This window comes from Lutra lutra, chromosome 17 (assembly GCF_902655055.1).
Source record: "Lutra lutra chromosome 17, mLutLut1.2, whole genome shotgun sequence".
NCBI lineage: Eukaryota > Metazoa > Chordata > Mammalia > Carnivora > Mustelidae > Lutra > Lutra lutra.
In genome coordinates this window covers 31,347,848-31,370,692 of record NC_062294.1, presented here as the reverse complement: position 1 = coordinate 31,370,692, position 22,845 = coordinate 31,347,848, and the positions used below count along the sequence as shown (strand labels likewise).

The following is a 22,845-nucleotide window of genomic DNA, read 5'->3' as shown; positions in this document are numbered from 1 at the left end:
ATACTACAGTAATTTAACTGAAGTGAAAATGCTTGTCCCATTCCCTTCTTCAGCTAGGAAAATTGGGATATGTTTAATAACGGGGGATGAAGCCCACTTAACGAGTCTTTAGTCCACTTGCTCCTGAGGGATATGTGTACTGAATTACATTTCCACTTGCACTACTTAATTTAGGAATTGATTGAATGCAGTCAGGTAGAGAGTGTGGCTTTTTTTTTTTTTCCTACACATGAATGTGAGTTATAGAAAACATACACAAAAGGAAAATCACTATACAGATAATACCTGGGCATAGGATCTGTTCAAAGAACATGTGCTTTTTTGTAAGATGCTGGTAAAGCCTTAAAACTCTACAGGCTTTTTGACCCATAGTTTTATTTCTGGAAAACCATCCTAAGGACATCATTAGGAATGTGTAGAAAGCTCTTGGAACTCTACAACTGCCATGCAAAGACCGACCTAAGCTGACCTCCTTGGAGAAGGAAGGCCATTTGGTCATCCAGCTGTCACAACCATCCCTTTGGCTATCCTAGCCAATACCAACCAGCAGTCTTATGAGTTAAATCATCTTAGACTTTCTACCTAAAGCTGAGCCACTGAGACTGAAATCAATTGAGTGACCCTAGACAAGACCAGTAGAAAAATACTTAGCTGAGCATAGCCCAACTGCTGATCTACAGACTCACCATCACAAACCACCCTGTGTAGTCTATTTCACTGGTGTGCTGAATACTTTTTAGGCACAAAGGTGTGGCAGCTGAGGGGCCCCGGGAAACAGCCTCTTTCTCTTCTGCCTGGTCCTTCATCTCTGTTCCAGAAAAAAAAACCTGGGTGCCTGGTGCTCATGAATCCCAATTTCAGGGGCAGAATTCTCCAGCAGTGAAGGAGTAACTTTTTAAATCTCCCTCTTAACCCCAGCAGTCACCAGACTCAAAGACCAAAGACTTCTTGGACCAGGCAGTCTCCATCTTGCGAGGAAAGCTGCCTCCTGGGTCACCCAGTTCTCTCAGCAGGTGAAGGCTCTGATGATTCTGGGGTCAGGACGCAGCTGGTTGGGATGCTTCTTGTCACACACACAAAACACCTTCAGGCCAAATGAGGGGTGTGAAGGACATCCTGGCAGTCAGCGATGAGGAACCAACTCTGGCAAATGAGACGTGAAACCCAGGGAGAGTCTGTGTGTTTTTTTCCACTAACCCCTTTAAACCGAGAGAATCACACCAGGGCCAGTGATATGTGGGTTTGAAAGAATGATTGGACAAGAAAACCATGACCTAAAAAGAAATCTGAACCATTAGGTACCACCGGTTCTACTCACGATATCCAATCAGCTGCCAGTGACTGCCGTTGAAAGGAGGGCTTTCCCAGTGAAAGAGAACAGAGGAGTGACATGGATTTTCTTTGGTTTCTAAAATATTCAGTTGTGTCCCATAACACCGCACTTCTCACCAGCCCATCTGCCACTGTTCAGTCACTGAATATGGGCCCCCCAAATGCAAAAAACTAAAAGGCTGATCGCACTTCACTGTGGCCCTTTGCTTCTTGTCTTTAACACTTCCAGCCCCGAGGACAAACTTCCTGAGACAACTATGCCAGGACTGTTCTCTCCCTTAGACCCCCAGACTCAACAAAGACGGTGACAAAGACATCATGGCATTCCACACAGCGTCTTCTGAGTGTGAGAACATGAGAAATGTGCCGTTCTGAGGGCAAAAAACACGGAGGAGAATGGTAGAAGCTGAAGATCCCACCCAGTGAAAACAAGAAAGTGTGTTCTCCCTTGCCTGTCCACCCTTCCCCAGCAGATCTGGAAGTCAGCCAAGGAGACCCATTAGGTTCTGGCGATCATGGCGGCCCTGGCCAGACAGTCTGCAAGTGTGAACTGAATGACTACGGCGCTCCCTAAGAACCCGAGAAGATCCTGCTGTCAAAGAGCTCTCAGTTGCCCGAATGAAGGGCAGCACATGTACAAAAATATTTTTTTTAAGATTTTATTTGTTTATTTGACAGAGAGAGTATGCAGAGTAGGCAGAGAGAGGTTGGGGGATGGGGGGAAGCAGGCTCCCTGCGGAGCAGAGAGCCGGATGTGGGGCTCAATCCCAGGACCCTGAGATCATGACCTGAGCTGAAGGCAGAGGCTTAACCCACTGAGCCACCCAGGTGCCCCTGTACAAAAATATTAAATAATAATTAAGTGCCTATGTCCTCCCAGGTCGAATGGAATCCAGCCCGCCTTATGGTAGCTGAGTATTTGTCAGGAGTTTGAATTTGTTCTTACCTTTGTTTTCTCTTATGCTTTCTCTCCCCTACATCTTGTCTTGAATTCTTTTCTGTTCTCTGTCAGTCAACCTCACTCTATCCCCAACAGGACTTGTTGCCTCTTTCAACTGGCAAGAAGTTTACACTTCACATTTATTTTTATTTTTTTTAATGATTTTATTTATTTATTTGACAGACAGAGATCACAGGTAGGCAGAGAGGCAGGCAGAGAGAGAAGGGGAAACAGGCTCCCTGCTGAGCAGAGAGCCCGATGCGGGGCTCGATCCCAGGACCCTGGGATCATGACCCGAGCCGAAGGCAGAGGCTTAACCCACTGAGCCACTCAGGTGCCCCTACACTTCACATTTAAAAATATATACGTATATTTCCCCTATATCAAAAACTGACAAGATGGTTCTTCCTTTTGCTCAATACAAAACCTTGGCATCATCATTCTGTGCTCTGGGTCTTCTTCTGTCCCACCCACGTCAATGAAAATATACCAGGATCTGATGACTTCTCTCCTCTCCCACCCCCTGCCCATCTCCAGCTAAAGGGCCACCATCCTTCCGCATGTCCCCACCGTCCACACGGCCAGCTGTCTGCACTAACGAGTAGCCAGAGAAATTCAAAGCCTTCCCGAAGATCTGAGACATTCTCTGTGACTTGGCTTCCACTACCTACCTGTCTGACTTTACACCCTATCTCTCATGGTGCCAAATGACTTCATTTGTTCAAGCAAGTAACTGAGTAGTGACTGGAGAGGCAAGGAGAGAATGCATTAACTCCAAGGATGCCAGGCCCATAGAGATGTGACCAGTTAGACAAGAGCAGGACTTCCCATTGGTGAAAGAGAGGGCAAAGATCAAAGACACTGGCGTCTGAGGTCCTGTCTCCTTCCCTGGGCTCCTCTGCTCCTCCGTATGAAAATTAAATTCTGCAGTAATCATATTCATTGTGTCAATTTACATATGCATCACATTTTATGGGATCCCCTGAGTGAGGTAATTAACACACTCTGTTCTTCAATTGTGTGCCCCTTTCTTTCCTTCCTGCCAGGGCTGGAGCAGGACGCAGTTTTGCCCAGGCTGGGATCCCGCCCCCACCCTCTCAGAGGTGGGTAATGGATGCGTTCATAGGGTCCTTGACGGTGTCACTGAGATCTGGCCTGACACATGCACATGCATCCTCCCCTAGCCCCCATGCCCTCTCCTTTAAATGGAAAACCCTCCACCATTAGAACTCTCCTGGTTTCCTCAGCCTTCTCAGTAGGAGCGGCGGGATGTCTTTTCAAGAACAGACAGATAAATTGTCCTGGGCTTTGCTAAAGGGATTAAATGAATTGGTTCTCATCCACACACGTTTCTATCGGGCAAACCATCCAAGCTGGCAAGTATGGGTGAGAACAGACGGGGGTGGGGGGTGGGGGGGCAATGCAGACAGGTGGGAGTCAGGTTCCTGGGGGGAAATTCAGCTGAGTCCCACAAAACAAGCGCCAAGAACACAGATCCAGTGAGACACACAAGAGGAAAGATCCCTTGCCGGCCACTTTACAGTTTACAGAGAGCACTTCCCGAGACCGGCATCGCATTCCTTCCCCCATCCCCGCAAAGCAGAGCAAGCATGGCTCTGCCGTAAACTTGACTGTTGTGACAGAGGTTTTCAGGTGCTGAGTCGTACTCTGGGACCCACTCTGAAAGCCTATGTTGCCTGAAACGTATCTATCAAAATGATACATGCTAAATTTCCAAGATTTTAAGATCAGCCTTTGTTTCCTACCTTTTAGCATTTCTGAAGTTGGAACGCACCCTACATGGTTGTGTGTGTGTTAAATCTGGCGGTTGTTTCTTCTTCTTTTTTTTTCCTTGAAAGGCTATTACTGTATCCGTGGTGTGTCTTCCAGTCAGTGGGGTCCGAGAATCGAGAACATGGGGGACACACACGTGTGCAAATGTGAGTATGCGTGTGTATACTCTGGGCCTATCCATCCAGGACCTCCTCTTTGCTATTAAATGCAAGCCAGTACAGCCCCCAAGTCCCAGGAGAGCATCCTCCAGACTCCACCAGCCTGCACGCTCTCTTCAAGGAGAGCTACAGGCCTCCACGATCAATTACTATTCTTAAGGGAAAAGCCCCAACAAGCCCCAAGCATTGCCTAGAAGTCAAGGAAATGTTCCTGCTGCTGTTGTTGCTAGATCCTCAGAGGCTCAGAACAGACCCTGGGAGGAGTCCAAGCCCTTGGTGGTCTCTGTCGTTCTCTGACCTGCTGAACACCACACCCACCTTCTTTTGTGCTCAAGTTCCTGTCAGTGACACCAAGGGCAGGAACCAAAGACATGCAAGACAGGGCCACACTCCGCAAGTGAAGAAAATGCCTCGTGGTTCAGGCAGGATTTCTTTACGAATTCCTTCATTTCACCTCCTGAATTTTACGCTGAATTTTGTCAGTTTATAAATTTGCACTACAGCTTGGCACTGGGAAGGGGGGGGTGGAGATCATCAAACCCATGGGCGTTTTACACACAGACACTGAAAAATAAAGACCATTAGCAAAAAGTATAATTAAATTAAAATGCCAACTTGCCAAAGAAGCTCGGTAAATGGGAAATATATCAAATTGCGATAATACAAATGGGCTATTTCTCAAGGTGTGAGAATGTCAGGGGAATAAACTCTGATAATTTGCTGACTTTTTCTGCTGAAGGTAGAGGGATCGTTTAAGAATAAATCGCCACAATAACGCTCACGACCGTGTAGTAAGTGTACAATTGTCGAACTGTGGTAGTACCGCCTATCTGGGAGCTCCAAGGTCTGAGGGACATAGAAAAAGCACTTAAAACCCAACAACTCCTGTTGGGTGAGCTGGCCAGGCCCCAGTCCCAGCAGAAATTTTTATTAGTCGCCGGATCTACTTTTTTTTTTTTTTTTCAGGTCCATTCGGCCTCATTTATTTGGAATGCATGTTTGCCGGTGAAGTGTAACATACCCAGTTAACGATAGCAAATATTCTCTAAAAGCAATCTCATTATGAGGCCCCAGTTCTTTGTAGAATATTGAAAATTACTTTTGGCATGCAAGTTCGTTTTGTTAATTCCTCTTTTAGTGTGCAAATAACCTTTGAAAACCTGCTTCTAGGTGTTTATGTGTCAGGACAGTATCAAAAATTACTCAATTGCCAAGTCACATGTCAACACTTCCACGTACAAAGCCTCCGAGGATCCCAATTCTCACGACTCTGCTGTCCTCTAGTGGACAGCTGGCAAATCTTCGCCTGCGTTTTGATTTCTTTTTCTTTTTCTTTTTTTTTTTTTTCAACCAGAGCCTGCAATGCCAAGGCATTCCCGTTTGCCTCACACCACGAAGGTAAGTGGCACTTTAGGAGAGGTAAAATATAAACAAGAAAACAGGGACCCAATGAAATCCCTTGGGGGAACACTTAACCAAGGTGAGGTTGTCAAACATTTTCTAAGAACCTCTCCTTTTACAAGCAGTCACCTGTGGCTACAGCCAGGCCTTGGGAACAGTAGACGGCAGCTCCCTCATTGTTCAGGGGTGAGCTCAAGACACAGGAAGTTTGAAAAGAGCCTGGCCTCTCCCTCTGAAAGTCACTGGGCACAGACCAGAATGTCAGAGAGAGAAGTTCACCCATCCTGATGGCTTCTCACACTGCCTGATCTCAAGCAACCTAGCAGAAATAGTCAGGTTCTTAGCTGAACTAAAGAAAACTTGTTACATCAATAACAGCACAGCTGGTCCGCAGTTGCTACAATCACATGTAATTGACAAGCCAGTTCATTCCCATAATTCGCTGATGCAAAGGCAGACGCCCAGAGAGGGGAAGGAACCTGCCAGGAGCCCGCAGCTAATAGCTGGCACAGCTGTAACCAGAACCCAGGTCTTGCTATTCAGAGCCTAGGGCTCCCCCCTTTACAGCAGGCATTTTCTTCCCTGCTATCCCAGCAGCAGGCCTTGAACACGTTTTCGTAATCAGTTGCAATAGGCATAATGAGTAACCTGACAAATCAGAGCCAAATTGGGGAAAATTTGTGAATTAATTACTTTTTAGAAATAAATTAGAGCGGATCCACATTTATTCCTATAACAAAATCACTCTTACTCGTGAGTGGTTGAGAAAGTGATGGAGATACAGCTGTGAGGAACTGTCCATGCTGGGAATACAAATTTCAGTCCGCACGCACAGATGAGTGAGAGACGGAAGTTTCCTGGTTGGTTTGCTTGTGTGTTTTTTTTAACTGTTCCTATGTAGACCCTCATTTCACCAAGTGGTATAAACTTTATTTCAGTTGAATTGGTACTGCTCTGGCCTCCCAGCCCATCCAGATGGAGGAAGGGCTAAGGTAGTAGGAAGGCTTAGGGAGGAGTGGGACACAGCCCTCAGGCTCAGTGTTGTCCTTTATCCAAGATGGCACCAGCGTGATTTCCTGGTCCCTCTCTGTTCACAGTCTCTAGGCCTGCCAGTTCCATCAGCTGTCTGGGCTAAACCCAGAGGTCTGTCTAGGAAGCTTTCTCCTGCCTTCAGGCATGTCCACCCAGACCCCTCTGGAAATGTCCACCTCTCCTATCTCTACCTAGGGAGGAGCCCCGTTCTCTCTTTTATTCTCAAAGCTTCTAAGTTACGTGGGGTTTCCCTTACTCCCACCCTTGGCACGCACTGCAATTACCCCATGACCCAATTCATGTGCTGGAGAGCAGAGCCTTTGCTCAAAGACCCACCAGTATCAAATTCACCTCCTTTATTCAATCACTCAGAATCTCTTGAGCTGCTCCACTGTACGAGGCCTGCCCTAGCATTGAGGACAACCCAGTAAACAAGGTTGACCAGGTGCCTGCCCCAATGGGGCTCCCAACCTAGAGACAAAGATGCCATTAAGCAAGCAAAATATGCACAAAATCATTTCAGGGATGAGCGGGGAGAATGAGGGATGGTAAGGAGGCACATCACTTCAAATTGGGTAGTAAGCAAAAGTCTTCACAAGGAAGATTATGTCTGAACAGAAGTTTGCATAAACGTTACGTCAAGCCATTTCCTAGTCTTAGAGCCTACAATCTCTGTTAGAATTTACCATCTATCCTTCCAAATAGCAAAAACCAGAATACCTTTCCTTTGTATGTTAGCTGTCTTAGGGGACGTGAGAACAGGATTCTTAAGTGATAAGACATAGGGGATCTTAGGAGGCATAGTAGAAAAATACCAGCTAATATTCCAAAATGCTATTACAGGACACATACACCCTGGGGAGAGTTTGGTAGAGATGTCCCTGGGGAGCAAATCCGCCATCATGGGTGCAGAGGAGGGGGAAGTAAGGCTGAGACCCATAGTCCTAAAGCCTCCCTTGATGGTCACTCCCAGCCTCTGAAGACCAGAGATCCCATGGCAGTCACTGCTGATCCCACCAGCCCAGGCCTCTAGCTGGGCACCTTGCTCTCAGTAGGCCCTCACCACAAGGATAAAGGAAGTGGTCACACCATGCCAAGGTATGTGATAATCTGTATATGGCACTTCTGGCTCAAAAAAGGACATTGGTGTTGGCTCAATGATGGCCTTAGGGAAGGGAAGTCATTTCCCCTACATGAATCCCTAGTAGAGGTGTCTAAAATGGAAATACTCATGGGAGCTTAGGTAAGAGAAGCAGGTGAAGTGGACTGGGGTAGGCACGGTTCTTCACTTTCCAAAGAAATATTCTCTCTCTCTCTCTCTCTCTCTCTCTATATATATATATATATATATATATACACACTTATCTCTTATTGCTTCATTATTCTGTCTTTTATAGGAACAAAGGAAATAAAAATTTATATTCTTCTTCACTATTAGCCTGTGAAAGCATCCAAATAAATGGCAATGAACTCTAAGTTTCAGAGAGAGGAACGCAATAGGGTACAGAGGGGACAACAGGGAATTGAAGAAGATAGACTTCATCTAAAGTGGGAGGAGCTAAAGCCAATCATCCCTTGTCTTATGAAATATCCTGATATTTACATATTTATAATTAATTTGTATGATGTTAAAACCCTTTGTAGGTTTTTTGTAGGAAACAAAAACATATCTTTGGACCAGATCATGGGCATGAACCAGTAATCTGGAATCCAAATTTTAATCACATGTTCCATCTCTTGGGATATCAGCCAGACTCACTGGGAGAAACCCAGGCCTGTAAGCCCAGAGCCCTGGGGTGAAGTCTTCATTCTACCCTAACTGTGGAAATGCGCACAAGTTACCATCCCTCCCAGATCTTCTACCTCCTTCTTAGAACAAAGACAGAATTAGATGAGACCATATTTTTATATGCAAAATCTTTAGTGTTTAAACAGCTATAACAAATCGACCTTAAAATGTATATGGCTAAACAAAGAAAAAATAGAATCTCCACTCTCACTTACCCAATAATCCACAGTGAGACAGTTGGCCGCTTTCCCCCATACTGTGACTCAGGGACCATCTCTCTGGTTTCTGGGCCATCTCCTATGGCCTTGCCATCTTCTTACACTAAGGGGAGAAATGACAAAAATAAACAAATAAAAAGTATATACTTGATTCTTAAAAATAATGGCCTAAAATAAGTACATATCATTTTTACATACATTCTACCAGTGAGAAGTAAATACCCCGTCCTATCTAGATGCAAGGTGAGTAGCGACTCCATTGTGGGAGGAGAGAACAGATTTTCGTGGACATCTAGCATTCTTTGCCATGCTTCTTCAAGCAAGATGAGAGTCCAAAATTGCATGTGAGTCCAACATATAGAACATGAAGCTGCATTAGTTGAAGCCAGGGTAGGGAATTCCTGGACTCCATGATGAATACTGAATCACCACTCAAGTATCTCCCCCCATTTCTGGAAAATGAATATACCTCCTTATTACATTGATGTGAGGCTTAGCCCGTGATCTGCTTTTGGCCAGTGAGTATAGGCAGAAGTGACAGGTGCTATTGCCAAGCAGAAGTTTTAAAAGCCATGGTCCACTGCTCTTTTCCCTCTGAGATGGGTTCAGTGTGTTCCAAACAAAAGCTTCTCCTATAGCAAATTCCAGAATGAAGAAGCCATCAAGCAAAGCCAGAGCTGATCCATGATGGTCACATGAGCAAGAAATATGCCTTTACTGTTGTTATAAGCCATTAAGAGTTGAGGGTCATTTATTACTGCAGCACAACTTGACCTAAGCTGATGAATACACTCACATTTCCGGGGCCCTCCAACCTCCCTAGGGGCCTCAGAAGCATAACTTCTAGAATTCAGCAATGAGGAATTCAGAATCTAGGAGAGCACTGGGAAACACCATTGCTGAGATCCTTCCAAGTCCCTGCATTCTGTGATTCCAAGTCTCCAGAGGGCAGGGCCTCCATACGAGTAGTTTTTGTATCCCTAGTGCCTGATAAGTGTGCCAGCACACAGTAGGTGCTCAGTTAGTTTGGTGAATGTGTAACAAATTCTTCTAATGATGTCTTGTAACATGGAATATTCTTATCAATGCGTCTCCTCACTGGCTCTTCCCTCTGCCTTGAATACCTTTCCCTTCCTCCTCTGTCTGGTGGACTCCATGCTCCAAAGCCCAGCTCAGATATACCCTTCCCCATGACAGCTTCACATCCAAGCCAAAGTAGGCGTGTCCCATCTTGGATTCCAACAACTCAGAAGTTTCTCTAGGCTTTTTCATGCCATATTCTTTGGGAAGCAATATTTGGCTTGACGATCCTTGTATCCTCAGCTTCTAGAATGTCTCCTGATTAGTAATAAATTAGCTCAAAATGTGTTTATTAAGTAAATGAATGAATGCAATGTTTCCAAGTCATAATACAAAAACAAAGAAGAATTTGCTGTCAGATATGCATCTGTCTTAAAATAGAACCATCATGTAATTTGAAGACTGTAATAGAGGAAAGGTGACATCTTTCGCCTGAAGCAAATCACCTTTCTAAATAACCTGCAACTGTATTATACTGTTCAGTAGATGTATTCTGTATATGACATTATGAAATTATGCATTTGCTATGCATTTCCTCAAGCTAAACACTGCCCTTCTAGTCATCTTTAGATAAATATGTTCCAAGAAATTTCTCTAGGAGGAAAAGTATGACAAATCATTTACATTTTAGTATGAATTAGTAAATTACTTCTGGATTTTTGCTTCCCTTACGATATTCATGCACACACACATATCTGTGTGTGTATAAACTAAATCTCCAGATCCTAAGACTCTTGCCTTTTAAAAAATAATGCGTTCCTGAGAACTTTCTCTCCTTTTTTTATTTAATTTCTTTTCAGTGTAACAGAATTCATTGTTTATGCACCACACCCAGTGCTCCATGCAATACGTACCCTCCATAATGCCCACCACCTGGTTCCCCCAACCTCCCACCCCCTCCTTCAAAACCCTCAGATTGTTTTTCAGAGTCCATAGTCTCTCATGGTTCATCTCCCCTTCCAGTTTCCCTCAACTCCCTTTTCCTCTCCATCTCCTTATATCCTCCATGTTATTTGTTATGCTCCACAAATCAGTGAAACCATATGATAATTGACTCTCTCTGCTTGACTTATTTCACTCAGCATAATCTCTTCCAGTCCCGTCCATGTTGCTACAAAAGTTGGGTATTCATCCTTTCTGAAGGAGGCATAATACTCCATAGTGTATATGGACCACCTCTTCCTTATCCATTCATCCGTTGAAGGGCATCTTGGTTCTTTCCACAGTTTGGCGACCGTGGCCATTGCTGCTATGAACATTGGGGTATAGATGGCCCTTCTTTTCACTACATCTGTATCTTTGGGGTAAATACCCAGTAGTGCAATTGCAGGGTCATAGGGAACTTTCTCTTAAGATGATGTTCAGATTTGGACTTGCGTATGTTTCGGTCTGTTTTCACCATCTCCTGGCGGGGAATGCTGGCCAAGTCAGGCAAATTCTCTTGAGCCCCATTCTTTCAGAAGGAGATAAAGGATGCTTTATAAATGGTACTTCCATAGCCACATGTTAGTTATTATTATTAAGAAGGAGGAGAATGGATCCAGAATTGGGATGGATGGGAAGTATAGCATGAAAGACAGTGTTTGAAGACTTCTTTTTCAGTTACTCCCAGATGAATGGACTAAAAGAAGGTACCTTCAGAAGCAGGTCAGAAACCAAGGTAAAGAAAGCTTCCAGACTCCCAGTAATGAACCTAAAGCATCCTTTCTCCTACAACTAGAGCAACAACTCCAGTCACCGTCACCAGCTTTAAGTTAGAGGGTTGGTAAAACCCTCCCTGGGCCTCAGGATGATCCCTGAAACTCTTGTTTCCCCACAACAACTTAAATGGCAAGGACTGTAATGTCACAGCAACAGAACAGCCTGGAACAAAGAAAAGCTGGTATTCCAAAATAAACCAGCCCTGTATATCAGAAGCAAAAATGTTCTCTTCTCACTAAGGAGATTGACAAATGCCTTCTCCCCAGGTGGTGGGAATGGAAATGACTCCTCCCCCAGTCGTAACAGTTACATGTTCAACTTAAAAGGATAAAACAAAGAAAGAATCTTGTTGCCTCCCCTAAGTTACAAGCATTACGGGACTGACACCTTTCATCTTCTCAACTCACAACAGATGGCTTCTGAGAAATGGCCTCTAGGGGTGACAGGATGGCTGGGATGTGCTAGGGGCCATTCACTGAGAAACAGCTGTTTCTCAGGTTTGCTGGAAGGAAATTTTAATCAGGGTCAGACTGAAATTGGTTTGTGCAGGCTTGAGCCTACCCATGTCCTGTTGGACAACAGACAGACAGAGGAATGAAACAGAATACAGAATAGGGTAACTTAAAACCTTCTTTTAGCACGATTTATATGAAAAATTGAAACTCAGCTGGTGCCAGACTTCTCAATGTATTTACCATTCCCACTATTTCAAAATAGTAGGAAAGGTCTTGCCCAAATCTCTAATATCATCATCCTAGGACAAGATTTTTGCTGACACTAAGAAGGAAGAAGTAGTAAAAATGATTATGAGTCAGGCACCCCGGGGGTCATGGGCCACATCAGGCTCTGGTACTTACATGTGGGTTCTAGCTGGATGCCTGGCCCAGTGCGTTATTTGGAGACATGCCCCACACTGAGCCAGCTAGGAGGACCGTAACAAGGCCATCAGCACTAGTATCTGGGGACACATGATTCCAGTCCACCTGCATGCCAAGAAAATTAGCTCATTACTAAGCATCTCTGAGCACTACAGGGACATGTGGTCCGGGCCATGGGAAATCTTCAGCGACAAATGCAACTGCACTTGGCACAAAGCCATAGCGTTATTCACATGCCATTTCTCTGGGCTTCTGCCAACCTCCCGTATGATATAGGAGTCATTGAACACAAATGGTTGGTCCTGCCCACAAAACTCACAGGAGGTCCCAAGGAGCACGTAGGAAAGGAAATAGAGGCACAGGATGGGAAGGAAGATGGGAGGGAAAAGGGAATTCCCAGAATTCTCCCCCACCATCTGTATCATTATCCATTCTCAACAGGAATTCCAAATAATCCCCCTCGTCCCCCAGCATGAATTCTCAGTCCCTACTCACTGGTTCCTCTCAGTTGTCTTCATACCCAAAGACAAACTTAGAAGCATTCAACTTTCAGCACCAAGAGAAACCACAGGACAGAGCTTATAAATTGACACCCCCAGGGGACAAATACAGCCCTTCAGAGGTGGTTTGCCTGGTCTGGATTTGAAGTTCTTCAAACATGTCTCTCCTCCCCCGGGTTGTCTCAGTTCTCACCTGACCCACTCTGTTCCATCATGCCCAAAGGCACTTGAATGGGCCACCTGGCCTTAGAGAGTCTACCAGACTCCTTCTTCCCCTGCCATGTTCCTTTCACAAATGAGAAAACCACACTACTCAGGGGAAAAAATAAACAAATTGGAGTATATATAGCCATGGAAATCTGTTTCCTAGAGAGAACTGGTATTTGCTCTGGCATCTTGAAAAGGAGGTGAGGAAGTCCTCATAAAGAGAAAGTGCTCTACATTTATGATTTTTTTACATATATGAAGAATTCCTTTGTTGGAATGATTTTGATAAAAGTGGATCGAGGTGTCTGGCTGAAGGGAGTGGGTGGTGCAGAGTACACCGATCAGGGGTCTAGTTCTTGCAGAGTTGTGCACCTATCTTTTGGTGCCCCTCTAAAAGTTCCTCTAAGCTAAATGTCTCTGAGTAGCTCATTAGAGTTGAGTTACATTAAGTTCCTTGAGAGACAAACCCTTAACCTAAAGGAATGGTTCCATAATGGTGAAATTTACAGCAGGATGGCATGTCAGAGAAAGAGAGAATTTAGACCCAAGGCCACCCCCACCCCTCAAACCATATGCCTAAGACTGGCAATGATTCTAGGACATAAACCAGTGGGGTTATCTTTTCCCTATGATATCAAATTTTACAATCCGGTCTGAAAGATCAGTTTATTTCAAGAAACAGATCCTCACTCAAGCTGGCTTTGGCAATGAGGAATTTATTGGAAGGAGGCAGGAAAATCTTGTGAAATCTATTTGAGGAAATACAGCTGGTCATTACGGCAACCGGAACATCACCAGCCAGCTCTTCTTTTGGCCTCCTTCTTTTGAGGACTACTTGACCTCTCATTCCTGTTTCTTTGCAAGAATATTCCATTCTCTCTGTAAACGCTCTTCCTTTTTGAGACTCTTTTTCTGTTCCTCCAGACCCTTACAAGTTTCACTCAGATGTGGCTCCTTGTGGTTCTAACTCCATGTAGCCTCATGGTTCCATGGCCAGTGTGGCTCAGCTGTATGTCCCATGCCATTCATATTTTTGAGCAGGACTGATTGGCTCAGCTCAGGCCAGGTGCCCAGCCAGTCAGCTTTGTAATGGGGCAAGGTCAAGGAGAATAAAGAAAGTTACTCAGACCTAAGCCAGGACTATTAGGAGAATTCTGAAGAGCGGCACAGCACAAGCTGCTCAAACCCTTGTCCCTGTGCCTCCCTGTCATAAGTTGGGGCTAGAGCATGCCACTCCAGCACAAGAATTAGACAAGAGTTTGGGGCAATAAGCTCTTGCAATTCTCCACCAGAAGCTCCACAGATGAATTCCTCCCGACAGAACTTCTTCCATCACTCCCCATCCAACCGGGAAAAAGTGCCCCCAGATGAACTCATTCAAATCCTCCAGGGCAGGAAGAGGGGAGAAAGATACAGGAAATGATATCAGCTTAACTGAAGGAAGGGCAAGGTAGCACTGTAGGGTGCCTGTGGGAAAGGTCCATCCCCAAACCTCCCAGATGGGGCAACATGGAGAGAAGATGCTTTCCTGCAGGAGTGAAGGGCCACAGCCACAGGCTCCTGGTGTCCCTTCCTTCCCTCCTTCCTTTCTTCCCTTTCCCTCCCTCTCTCCCTCCATCCCTCCTTTCCTTCCTTCCCCAGGTGTGTATCATGGTATTTGTCACACACCTGTTTACCAGATCACCCAGGTTACAGAAGGATTTTATATCTTAGCATCCTTGCTCCTCTTGACCCAGGCTGGCTCCCAAGTTTTGCTGGCGGAGGCCACTACCTACCAGGTAAAAGCTTGCCAGCAGAATGCCCTTCCTTTACATGCCCTCCTGCCTGCCCTGCTGAAACGCCACACTCTACTCTCCAGCCACCCTTCACCACTAATGGCTAAGCAGCTCAGAGGGAGGACAGAGACAAGGTGAATTTAATGTGATAGGACATGAAGCAATCTCACAGAGACTCTGCGACATAAATTAGGAAACCTAAGTCACGGTTCTATTTGCCCTGCAACCGTTATACCCAAACTGAAGTGAAGAGCCATCTGGAATGATCTACCTCAATCATGGTGTGATCTAAATCACTAACTGTAAAGGGTGGGGCATCACAAGGTGTGTGTGTGTGTGTGTCTGCGTGTGCATGTGCGTGCATGTATGTGCGTATGTGTTTGTGTGTGCAGACATGCAAGAGGGAGATGAAGAAATACTATGATGAGGTCAAGCTACTATCAGGTGCCTTCTTTTGGTCTGAAACTTTAAGAGTTGGGTTTTGGTTCTGACACACAGAACCTACACTTTTTTCAAGACCTTTAATTTCTAGAGGAGGTAATCCCACTTAATGGAAGGTAAAATCTCTCAGTTCCAACATTTTCCATTCTGGTACTGACATTCCAGATTCCCATGTTAACACTCTTATTTTATTGCCCTTTCTGGGTGAGGATGATCTCCCCCAGGAGTCCAAAGCCACTCCTTGGAGTGCTTCACAGAACACACGTGTGGGCTGAGATTTCAGGGACCTCCAGGAAATGCCAGAGCTAATACTGCATAATTAACACTACACAGTATTTAGGGGCGCCTGGGTGGCTCAGTCTTTGGGCGTCTGCCTTCAGCTCAGGTCATGATCCTGGGGTCCTGGGATCGAGCCCCGCATCAAGCTCCCTGCTCCGTGGGGAGCCTCCTTCTCCCTCTCCCACTCCCTCTGCTGTGTTCCCTCTCTCACCGTCTCTCTGTGTCAAATAAATAAAATATTAAAAAAAAATACTATACAGTATTTACCTTTTACTCTCTGGCTTATTTCATTTAGCGTAAGGCCCAAGATCCATCCATATGGTCACAAATGGCCAGATTTCATTCTTTCTCATGGCTAAGTAATATTCAGATATATATGCAGATATATAGATATGCACATACAAATAAAATATACAATGTCTTTTTTATACATTCATCTGTTGATGGGCATGTATGCTGTTTCTACATCTTAACTACTGTGACTAATGCTGCATTGAACATGGAAGGACAGATATCTCTTCGATATCCTTTTTCCATTTCCTCTGGCTATATCCCCAGAAGCAGAATGGCTGGATTATATGGTAGGTCTAGTTTTAATCTTTTGGGGAATCTGTCTATACTCTTTTCCAGAGTGGCTGCACCAACATACATTCCCACCAACAGTGCACGAGGGTCCCTTTTCACCACATCCTCCCCATCTTGCCTTTTTTTTTTTTTTTAATTTTATTTTTTATAAACATATATTTTTATCCCCAGGGGTACAGGTCTGTGAATCGCCAGGTTTACACACTTCACAGCACTCACCATAGCACATACCCTCCCCAATATCCATAACCCCACCCCCCCTCTCCCAACCCCCCTCAGTTTGTTTTGTGAGATTAAGAGTCACTTATGGTTTGTCTCCCTCCCAATCCCATCTTGTTACATTTATTCTTCTCCTACCCCCTTAACCCCCCATGTTGCATCTCCTCTCCCTCATACCAGGGAGATCATATGATAGTTGTCTTTCTCCGATTGACTTATTTCGCTAAGCATGATACCCTCTAGTTCCATCCACGTCGTCGCAAATGGCAAGATTTCATTTCTTTTGATGGCTGCATAGTATTCCATTGTGTATATATACCACATCTTCTTTATCCATTCGTCTGTTGATGGACATCTAGGTTCTTTCCATAGTTTGGCTATTGTAGACATTGCTGCTATAAACATTCGGGTGCACGTGCCCCTTCGGATCACTACGTTTGTATCTTTAGGGTAAATACCCAGCAGTGCAATTGCTGGGTCATAGGGTAGTTCTATTTTCAACATTTTGAGGAACCTCCATGCTGTTTTCCAGAGTGGTTGCACCAGCTTGCATTCCCACCAACAGTGTAGGAGGGTTCCCCTTTCTCCGCATCCTCGCCAGCATCTGTCATTTCCTGACTTGTTAATTTTAGCCATTCTGACTGGTGTGAGGTGATATCTCATGGTGGTTTTGATTTGTATTTCCCTGATGTCGAGTGATATGGAGCACTTTTTCATGTGTCTGTTGGCCATCTGGATGTCTTCTTTGCAGAAATGTCTGTTCATGTCCTCTGCCCATTTCTTGATTGGATTATTTGTTCTTTGGGTGTTGAGTTTGCTAAGTTCTTTATAGATTTTGGACACTAGCCCTTTATCTGATATGTCATTTGCAAATATCTTCTCCCATTCTGTCAGTTGTCTTTTGGTTTTGTTAACTGTTTCCTTTGCTGTGCAAAAGCTTTTGATCTTGATAAAATCCCAAAAGTTCATTTTTACCCTTGCTTCCCTTGCCTTTGGGGATGTTCCTAGGAAGATGTTGCTGCGGCTGACGTCGAAGAGGTTGCTGCCTGTGTTCTCCTCGAGGATTTTGATGGATTCCTTTCTCACATTGAGATCCTTCATCCATTTTGAGTCTATTTTCGTGTGTGGTGTAAGGAAATGATCCAGTTTCATTTTTCTGCATGTGGCTGTCCAATTTTCCCAACACCATTTATTGAAGAGGCTGTCTTTTTTCCATTGGACATTCTTTCCTGCTTTGTCGAAGATGAGTTGACCATAGAGTTGAGGGTCCATTTCTGGGCTCTCTATTCTGTTCCATTGATTTATGTGTTGTTTTTGTGCCAGTACCATGCTGTCTTGATGATGACAGCTTTGTAATAGAGCTTGAAGTCCGGAATTGTGATGCCACCAACTTTGGCTTTCTTTTTCAATATTCCTTTGGCTATTCGAGGTCTTTTCTGGTTCCATATAAATTTTAGGATTATTTGTTCCATTTCTTTGAAAAAAATGGATGGTACTTTGATAGGAATTGCATTAAATGTGTAGATTGCTTTAGGTAGCATAGACATTTTCACAATATTTATTCCCATCTTGCCTTTTGATGAAAAACATTCTGACAGGTGTGAGATAACATTGTATTGCTGTTTGTTTTGCCACTCCCCTGATGACAGTGATATTGAACACCCTTTCTTGTACCTGTTGGTCGTATATATGTCCTCGCTGGAAAAATGTCTGTTCAGTTTCTCTGCCCAATTCTAAGTCATATTATTTATTTATGTCTGTATTTCTACCATTGAGTTGTGTAAGTTCTTTATGTATTTTGGATGTTAACCCCTTATCAGATATAGGACTTGAAAATATTTTCTCCCATTACCTAGGTTGCTCTTTCATTCTGTTTATGGTTTTCTTAGCCTTGCAGAAGCCCGTTAGCTTGATGTAGTCCCACTTGTTTATATTTGCTTTTGTTGTCTTTGCTTTTAGTTTCAAATCCAAAAAAATCATTGCTAAGACAGATGTCAAGGAGCTTACCTCCATGTTTTCTTCTAAGACCTTTATGGCTTCAGATTTTCAATTTAAGCTTTTAATGCATTTTTAATACATTTTGAGTTGATTTTTATGTACACTGTAAGACAGAAGTACAGTTTCAGTTTCTTGCACGTGGTTATCCAATTTTTTTTCCAAAACCATCTATGAAGATATTATTCTTTCCCATTATATCTTCCTGGCTCCTTGGTCATAATTAATTGATCGCATATACACGCATTTATTTCTGGGCTCTCTATTCTGTTCTATTGATCTATGCGTCTGTCAATATCATACCATTTTCATCACTATAGCTTTGTAATATGGTTTGAAATCAGGAAGTGTGATGCCTCCAGTTTTGTTCTTCTTTTTCCGTATTCTTTTGGCTTTGGGGTGTCTTTTAAGGTTCCATACAAATTTTAGTATTTTTTTTTTCTATTTTGGTAATAAATGCCATTGGAATTTTCACAGCAATTGCATTGAATCTATATATTGCTTTGTATGGTATAAACATTTTAACATTACTAATTCCTCTAATCTATGAGCATAGAATATCTTTCCATTTATTTGTCTTCTTCAATCTTTTTCATCAATGTATTTAATTTTTAGTGTACAGATCTTTCTCCTCCTTGGATAAATTCATTCCTAAATATTCTATTCTTTTTGATGCAATTATAAAAGGGATTGTTTTCTTAATTTCTCTTGCCACTGGTTGTTAGATTATAGAAACACAACAGATTTTTGTATATTGATTTTGTGTCCCACAACTTCTCTGATATCATTTATTAGTTCTAACCAGTTTTTTGGTACCATCCTCAGAGTTTCCTATGCATCATGTCATCTGCATATGGAAACATTGTTATTTCTTTCTTTCCAATTTCAGTGCATTTTATTTCTTTTTCTTGTCTAATTGCTCTGGCTAGGACTTCTAGTACTATGTTGAATAAAAGTAGTGAGAGTGGGCATCTTTGTCTTATTTCTGACCAATGGATATGAAGTTAGCCTTGGGCTTGTCATAGATGATCTTTGTTATATTGATGTATATTTCCTCTATACCCAGTTTGTTGAGAGTTGTTTTTATCATTAATTATGTTGAATTTTGTCAAATGCTTTTTATTAATCTGCTGCGATGATCATATGATTTTTTTGTCCTTTATTTTGTTAACATGGTGCATCATAAAGAGTTCAGAAAGGATTGGTATTAGTTCTTCTTTGCCTATTTAGTGTAATTGACCAGTGAAGCCATCTGATCCTGGATTTTTCTTTGTTGGGAGATTTTGGTTACTGATTCAATCTCCTTACTAGAAATTTATCTGTTCATATCTTCTATTTCTTCATTTCAATCCTGTTTTTCTTTTTCATATGAAGTCTTCAAAGTCTGGTGTATATTATATTTAACAACACTTCCCATTTCTAACTGGCCACATGTCAAATGCTCATTAGCCACAAGGGTCTAATGGCTACTATAACATACAGACAGCTCTAAACTGATGAGTCATCTTGACCATGAAATCAGTGGTAACTCCAAAAACTTAGATGGTGGCCTCACTGGACTGAATGTTTTGTCCCTCCCAGTACTGATATATTGAAATCTTAATCCTAGTGTGATGCCATTTGGAGGTGGGGCACTGGAGAGGTACTTAGGGCATGAGGGTGAAGCCCTGACCAATAGGGTTTGCCTTCTAAGAGGGCTAATTAGCCCTTTATCCATCATGTGTGGACACAGCAAAAAGATAGCCATCTGCAAACCAGAAGAGAGCTCTCACCAGAATCCAACCAAGTTGGCATCCTGATCTCAGACTTCTATCCTTCAGAATATTTGTTGATAAGCTACCCCAGTCTATGGTACTCTGTTCTAGCCACCCAAACTGGCCAAAACAATGGCTGTATCTTTAAAGGTTTTACAGGGGATGACAAAGTAGACCTATAAGCCAAATCTGGCATATGAAGTATTTGTTTTGTTTTATTTGTTCGTTTGTTTGCTTTATAGCCTGTGAGGTCACAGTGGTTTTTACATTATTAAATGACTGAGAAAAAGAATTTTTAAAAAAGAATAATAATATTTCATGACACATGGAAATTTATAAAATTCAAATTTTAGTGTCCACAAATAAAATTTTATTGGAACAGAGTCATGCCCATTCATTTGAGCATTTCCTGTGGCTGTGGTAGAGTTAAATAGTTATCTATGGCCCATAAAGCCTGAAGTATTTACTAGCTGGCCCTTAATGAAAACATTTGTCAACCTTTGGGTTTAGGATTGCCGAAAAATATACAAGATGCCTAGTTAAATTTTTATATCAAATAAACAACAAATACTTTTTAGTGTGTCTCAAATATTCCATGGAGCATAGTTATACTAGAACGTATTTTTGTTCATGTGAAATTCAAAGTTAACAATGCATACTATACTCTTATTTGCAAATCTGGTAACCCTACCTGGGCTAGAATATTGTTATTTGCTCACAATAAAGACCTTTCAAGATCTCACTTATATTGAAGAACAAGAGATACTGATAAAAAAAAAAAAAAACCCACTCTGGAGACTTCCAGACTCTTCAAATCATTAGTGAACATTTCTGACAACATCACTTTGATTTTGAACTCAGTTCAAAGGCACGTGGAGGGACAGACTGCTTAAATAGTTACTGGAAAAAAAATGGCTTAAATTTTATTGGACCAATGTTTAAAAAAATGCAATCAATCAAGCTTATGTTGAAAAAGCCCCCATAAGAAACATTCTTGCTTTTATATTAAAATATTTAGGGTTTATGTTCTCAGCACATGTTTCCAAGGGTATATATGCGTATACCTTGTTATTGGTTTTCGATGCTTTTCATAGTCAGCTTTGTACTTTTAAAATAGAAATCAGCATCCAGGAACAGAAATCCAATTTATAACATTTACATAGGGAATGAGAGGCCCCACTTAAAAGAGCTTGACTCTCAAATATTCTCCAGGAATAAATTAAGCCTAAGTCAAAGGTCTGCAAAAAACAACTCTGCCTTCTTCTCCATTTTGCTGGAAGCCAGCTTTCCACTGGAAGCTGAAAAGAAATGTTCCCTTCAGCTGAACATGAGTAGGCTTATGTAAGACACAGGTAAGTTCTCCATTACCATCTGGGCCCTGGGGCCGTTAATATTTGATGCACTCCTCATCATCTCTGTTTGTGTAATTTGTCAACGCCCAACAGGTCCTCTGCCAGCTATGCATTAAAACTATTTTCAAAATATGTCATTGTCAGCCCTTGGCACACTCATTACTTATTAAGATAAGAGGCCGGATGAGGTAAGCAGGAGGTGGCTTGCTTACTTAAACATACTTGACTTAACTGTAGGGAAATCAAGTGATCTACAGGGTTATGCTTAGGAAGGCTTAGAGAGCCCTCATCCTTCTTCACTGGGCAGATGGAGAAACTGAGGCCCAGATAGGGAAAGGGACTTGGCCAATGTTACTCAGAAGTTCTGTGGCAGAACTGGAAATACAGCCCAAGTTTCTTAAGTTCTTACTCCTCCCCTCCTTCACCACCATCAGCACACTTGCCTATGGGCATAAATTTGAAAGAAAAAAAAAAAGGCATAACTTCACAGATATTATCTCTTTGAATAGCAGAATACTCCATAGGGACAACTGAAACAGTGTTTTCCAAGCATGGAACACATACCCTTAATGCTACTCAAGATGATTCAAGATGTCAGTCATATAGATAAACTGTTTAAAGTTAAATGATATGTTTATTTTGATGCATTATAAAACATACATCAAAGTTATGATCTGGGCAGTGAGGAGAGACATACTTCAAACTCATGAATTTGGAGATACTGCTGCTTAGGTCAAAGCTAAGTCATAAATAAGGCTTTGATTTAAAATTGATTTAAGTATAGTTATCACACAACTCATGTTTTTAACTATACATACTGCAGCATTTTTATTATCCTACACATATTTTTATTACTTCTCATGATCAACTTTGGTATTTTAAAAGTAGGAATTAGCATTCAGGAACCAAAATTAAAACAGTCACACAACTCGTGATAGCGCCAGGACTTACAGGCGTAGCAAGAATGACAGAGGTAATATTTGAAGAGTCAAGGTCTTGGGGAACCCTAAGTTATATACTTAAGTAAAACTTACTAACATAAGTGTTAGTAAGCATTAAAAAGTATAATCTAATATTTATAAGTTATGACTCTAATTTATGTTACAATACTTGTGCAATATGTCATATGCAATATGCAATATGCAATATTCATACAAAAGCAGAGAGATTCAAAATATAAATTGTTTAAATGGCCCATGTTTGGTTACAGTGCCTCAGCTTCTGCTTTCATCCCCTCCCCCCCAACCTGAGCTGCCAGCTCCCACATTCTCTCACTCATCTCCTGACACAGCTTACTCTTTGGAAATTCAAACGCAAGTGTCCATATTGCTCTGGCTCAATATACTCACTATCCCTGAGAAACTGCATTCATATTGGAGGGCCATAGGCTTCTTTGAGTCGAGTCAATGAAATGA

General features: G+C 42.6%; 1 long non-coding RNA gene across 1 annotated transcript in view; it reads right to left on the bottom strand.

Moving 5' to 3' along the window:
* Window positions 1–22,845, bottom strand: part of LOC125089964 (uncharacterized) — a 299,071-nt gene that overhangs the window by 37,801 nt on the left and 238,425 nt on the right. Inside the window, exon 4 of the long non-coding RNA XR_007124111.1 lies at window positions 8,662–8,767. This is a non-coding gene — a long non-coding RNA (uncharacterized LOC125089964). The remainder of the gene's footprint in view (window positions 1–8,661; window positions 8,768–22,845) is intronic.